Below are 6,000 nucleotides of genomic sequence, written 5' to 3'. Positions count from 1 at the left end.
GCTTCTCTCCCCCTTCTAGGTCCAGGTTTTCGCTTCTCTCCCCCTTCTAGGTCCAGGTTTTTGCTCCTCTCTCTCTTCTAGGATAAGGTGGTTTTACGCCCTCATCCTGAATTCCTACCAAAGATAGTGACAGGTTTTCACTTAAACCAAGATATTGTTCTTCCTTCATTCTTCCCAGAGCCTCTATCTAGGGAAGAGAGGTTGCTACATTCCCTTGATGTAGTAAGAGCGGTCAGATTCGTAAGACATATTTTGTTTATTCTGCCAGATGGTCCAAAGAGAGGACAGGCAGCGTCTAGATCCACTATTTCCAAGTGGATTCGTCAAGTCATTATTCAGGCTTATGGTTTAAAGAGGAAGATTCCTCCTTTTCATATTAAGGCACACTAAACCAGGGCAATTAGTACCTCCTGGGCGGTGCATCATCGGGCCTCTGTGGCTCAGATCTGTAAGGCCGTGACATGGTCTTTCAGTTCATACATTTACCAGATTTTATAAAATCGATGTTAAGGGTCAGAAGGATTCTGCCTTCGGGTGCAGCGTGCTGCAGTATAAGTCCTCTGACTTCCTTTCTTTTTTTTTGTTGTGCCCACCCTTCAGTTGCCATTGCTATGGGACGTCCCATGTAGTAATTACTACGGCTTTATGTCCCCTGATGTAAGAAAAGAAAGATAGGATTTTTAAAACAGCTTACCTGTAAAAATCCTTTACTTTGATGTATATCAGGGGACACAGAGCCGTAATAATTACTACATGGGTTATATCGGCGTATCAGGTGCTGGACACTGGTACGCCCCTTAAGGGGGGAACTTCACCCATATAACCCCTCCCACTACTGGGAGTCCTCAGTTATGTAGCCAAGCAATATAAGTGTATAAGAAGAATGGGCGGAACTGTACAGTTCTGTTTTTAATATGTATTGCATGTTCTGCCTAGTCCTCTCCTGAAGGTGGCGTAATAACGCTACGGTCAATATTAATGGAGCTGTGTCCGTCAATGAACAAAAGAGAAAGCAATTCACAATACATAATTAGTATTATCTCAAAACAGATCCTCATTATGTCAGTGGATGCTTCATAAAGATGAAACTACCTGGACATAAAAAAAAATAAAAAATAAAAATCACAAAAACAACAAAAATTGTTTACATATAAAAAGCTACCCAGTCGCATGCATGGTTTATAAGCCCATGCATATTATTGTGGGTTGCTTTTTATATGCCTGGCTTTTCCTATGTCTACATTTTCTATGATGTGTTTCATTGCACGTCATCATGTTGGGCTTATAAACCACGCACGCTACTGTGGGTCGTTTGTTGTGTTTTTTTTTTTTTTTCAACTTTTTTATGTGCAGGTAGTGTTATCTTTATGAAGCATCCACTGACATAATGATGTTCTGTTTTGAGATAATACTAATTATGTATGCTATTGTGGATTGCTTTTTATATGCCAGACTTTTGACATGTTTACAAAATTACATTACAATCATGCCAGGTTTTCCCTTTTGCATTTTCAATTTACCTGTGTTGGTTAATCATGTGACCTTTGTATATACAATTTAAGTTTATTTTTTATTTTTATACAAGCCATGACTAAGCATTAGCATCCGAAACGCGTTGGCTGCTTTACAGTTTGTGTATGTATTTAAGAAATAGCATTTTGGATGTCACCCTGAGTGCCCACCATCTCTTTCCTTATTCTGGTACGTTGGAGGTGTCAGAAGCCTCAAAGTCTGAGCATCGGTTGTAGCGCCTATACATCAGTTTTCCATACATTCCAGTGATCTCTGCTATCCACATCCCAGCAGAGATAGACCACTAGAAGGCATATTATTTCATCCTGATATATACTAGATTACCAAAAATATTGGGATGCCTACATTTACATGCACATAAACCCTGTGGACTAAGACTAGGATGTCATTAAAGTAAATCATTGAAGTTGGCCCACCCTTTGCAGCTATAACAGCTTCAACTCTTCTGGGAAGGTTGTCCAACAATGTTTAGGAGTGCATCTATGGGAATGTTTGACCATTCTTCCAGAAGCGCATTTGTGAGGTCAGGTACTGATGTGGACAAGAAGGACTGGCTCACAGTCTCCACTCTAATTCATCCCAAAGGTGTTCTATTTGGGTTAAGGCCAGGACTCCGTGCAGGCCAGTCAAGTTCCTCCACCCCAAACTCGCTCATCCGTGTCTTTACGGACCTTGCTTTGTGCACTGGTCCAAATCATTTGGTGGAGGGGGATTATGATGTGGGGTTGTTTTTCAGGGTTTGGGCTTGGCCCCTTAATTCCAGTGAAGGTAACTCATAATTCTCATTGCACAAACTGGCCCACAAGAACCCGATACCCAAAACATACTTAAGACGACTATATCCTGCTTTTCAGTCTCTAGTTTTAACGGCGTGGCTGTTGAAGCCCAGGTCTTAAGCATAAAAAGGGGTCCCAGAGTCTGTTATCCCTACTCTGCTAAAAGCAAGAAAATCCACTTTCCACAAAGATCCACTATTATTTCTGGAATTTTTTGTTTGCCTGGTATAACAACACAGCACTTAAAATCTAGCGCATAATCCATGCCTCACAGTCTAGCCTTCCTACAATCTTGGCTTGATCAGAACTTAGTCCTAAGCACTCTCAAAGTACAGGTTTCAACTTTCCTTTCTAAAAACCCCTGGCCTTGCGCTTCCTTGTCAAAACCTTGCTCCAAGGAGTACTTCATATAAAGCGCTCCCCTCCCTTGCACCACCCTGTGCTTCCTTGGGATCTTAATCTGGTTCTCTCTGTTTAAACCACTCATTAAACCCATCATGGATATTCCTAGATTATCTTTCTCACATAGAAGCCTTCTTGGTTGCCATCACATCTGTTACATGTGTGATCCAGCAGTCCTTTCTTGTAAAGTCCCATTCTTCATCTGTCACAGAGATAAGGTAGTTTTTTGCCCAAGGCCATACTTCCTTCCTAAGGTGATATCAGAAGCTACAGCTTCTTTCAGGAAAATGTACTCCCTATTCATTCTAGCCTTAAGACCTCTTCAGGGACATCCTGTTTCAAAATCTACCATTGCTAGACAGATAAGACAACTCATCTCAAGAAACTAGACTCTAAAATAAAAAGCTCCCCCATCACTCTTACATGCTCACTTCACAAGATTGGTAGAAGTTTCCTGGACATTTACAGGTCCTTCTCAAAAAATTAGCATATTGTGATAAAGTTCATTATTTTCTGTAATGTACTGATAAACATTAGACTTTCATATATTTTAGATTCATTACACACGACTGAAGTAGTTCAAGCCTTTTCTTGTTTTAATATTGATGATTTTGGCATACAGCTCATGAAAACCCAAAATTCCTATCTCAAAAAATTAGCATATCATGAAAAGGTTCTCTAAACAAGCTATTAACCTAATCATCTGAATCAACTAATTAACTCTAAACACCTGCAAAAGATTCCTGAGGCTTTTAAAAACTCCCAGCCTGGTTCATTACTCAAAACCGCAATCATGGGTAAGACTGCCGACCTGACTGCTGTCCAGAAGGCCATCATTGACACCCTCAAGCAAGAGGGTAAGACACAGAAAGAAATTTCTGAACGAATAGGCTGTTCCCAGAGTGCTGTATCAAGGCACCTCAGTGGGAAGTCTGTGGGAAGGAAAAAGTGTGGCAGAAAACGCTGCACAACGAGAAGAGGTGACCGGACCCTGAAGAAGATTGTGGAGAAGGACCGATTCCAGACCTTGGAGGACCTACGCAAGCAGTGAACTGAGTCTGGAGTAGAAACATCCAGAGCCACCGTGAACAGGCTTGTGCAGGAAATGGGCTACAGGTGCCGCATTCCCCAGGTCAAGCCACTTTTGAACCAGAAACAGCGGCAGAAGCGCCTGACCTGGGCTACAGAGAAGCAGCACTGGACTGTTGCTCAGTGGTCCAAAGTACTTTTTTCGGATGAAAGCAAATTTTGCATGTCATTCGGAAATCAAGGTGCCAGAGTCTGGAGGAAGACTGGGGAGAGGGAAATGCCAAAATGCCTGAGGTCCAGTGTCAAGTACCCACAGTCAGTGATGGTCTGGGGTGCCATGTCAGCTGCTGGTGTTGGTCCTCTGTGTTTTATCAAGGGCAGGGTCAATGCAGCTAGCTATCAGGAGATTTTGGAGCACTTCATGCTTCCATCTGCTGAAAAGCTTTATGGAGATGAAGATTTCATTTTTCAGCACGACCTGGCACCTGCTCACAGTGCCAAAACCACTGGTAAATGGTTTACTGACCATGGCATTACTGTGCTCAATTGGCCTGCCAACTCTCCTGACCTGAACCCCATAGAGAATCGGTGGGATATTGGGAAGAGAAAGTTGAGAGACGCAAGACCCAACACTCTGGATGAGCTTAAGGCTGCTATCGAAGCATCCTGGGCCTCCATAACACCTCAGCAGTGCCACAGGCTGGTTGCCTCCATGCCACGCCGCATTGAAGCAGTCATTTCTGCAAAAGGATTCCCGACCATGTATTGAGTGCATAACTTAACATAATTATTTGAAGGTTTACTTTTTTTTGTATTAAAAACACTTTTCTTTTATTGGTCGGATGAAATATGCAAATTTTTTGAGATAGGATTTTTGGGTTTTCAGGAGCTGTATGCCAAAATCATCAATATTAAAACAAGAAAAGGCTTGAACTACTTCAGTTGTGTGTAATGAATCTAAAATATATGAAAGTCTAATGTTTATCAGTACATTACAGAAAATAATGAACTTTATCACAATATGCTAATTTTTTTAGAAGGACCTGTAAACATCAAGGCTCTGTTACCCAGCTTTGTAAAGCAACCTCCTGGTCTTCATACCTTTTCAAAAGTTCTACCTGCTGGACAGCCAATCTTCTGCAGATTTCAGCAGCAGGGTTCTTGCAGCGGTATTTAAGGCATGAAGTTAGTTTTGTTAACCCCCTGTTGTTGGGCCTGTGGGCACAGTTCTGTTCGCCTAGTTGTTGCCCTCCCTTCTCATTTAGTGATGAGAATGGCACAGGGTCTATGAAGAGTTGATTAAGATGAAAGGATTTTTCTGAATTTGGGATGAATCTTTCTACTTACAGTAATTGTGAAAACTTTCTATAAATAATGCATAAAGAGCAAAGCATTTTTACTAACCTGCAAATTTCATATCTTAGAGTACAGCGCAGTGCACCCTCCCATCTAATCCTATGTTACTCAGCATTGATCCCCTAGCACTTCATGCAGCTGGATAACATAGAAAACCTAATACAATTATAACATTTGTCCTAAAAGCAGTGAGTTTACATACATTTTAAAGAGGAAGTAAACCCATCAGGGTTTACTTCCTCTTTCATTCCCTGCAAAGGCAAAGCATAATGGACTAGTATGCATCGCATAGTAGTCCATTATGTGTCACTTACCTGACACAGGAGCCAGCGAAGTCACCGCTGTCCCCTGTAGTCCGGCGCATCCATCTTCTTGGTGGGGTCTCGCAGCTCCGCCGCTGTCATTCGGTGAAGCCGCGATGACGTCCCTCCCGCGCATGCGCACTGGAGTCGTCACGCGCGGCATCTTCGTCGTTGACGATGCCGCGCTCAGAGCGCCTGCGCACCATTGTCTTGGTGCCTGTCTTCGGGCAAATATCTCCTAAACCGTATAGGTTTAGGAGATATTTCTTGGACCTACAGGCCTTAATCTAGGCTTACCTGTAGCTCAAAGTGTGTTGTAAGGGTTTACAACCACTTTAAAATATATTCAAAATCATCCCTAGCTCTAAAACTAGTGACAAAACGTAATTATATACAGCAATCAATAAATTGACAGGCTTACACACCCCCTTCTCAAGAGGCACAGTAACAGCCCTGAAAAACCCACAGCATATTTCTGCTCCAAATATAACAAACCAGAAACTGAAAGCTATTGAAATGTATAACTAAAAGAAAAGTGCACCAGGGCTAGACAAGCATGTCTCAACCAGGATGGCGCGCTGCATCTAGCATTTTCACAGTGT

The sequence above is a fragment of the Lithobates pipiens genome, unplaced genomic scaffold (assembly GCF_037356315.1).
Source record: "Lithobates pipiens isolate NorthernLeopardFrog02 unplaced genomic scaffold, aLitPip1_a1.2 Scaffold_18, whole genome shotgun sequence".
Taxonomy (NCBI): Eukaryota; Metazoa; Chordata; class Amphibia; order Anura; family Ranidae; genus Lithobates; species Lithobates pipiens.
Note: the sequence above shows the minus strand (reverse complement) of the source record.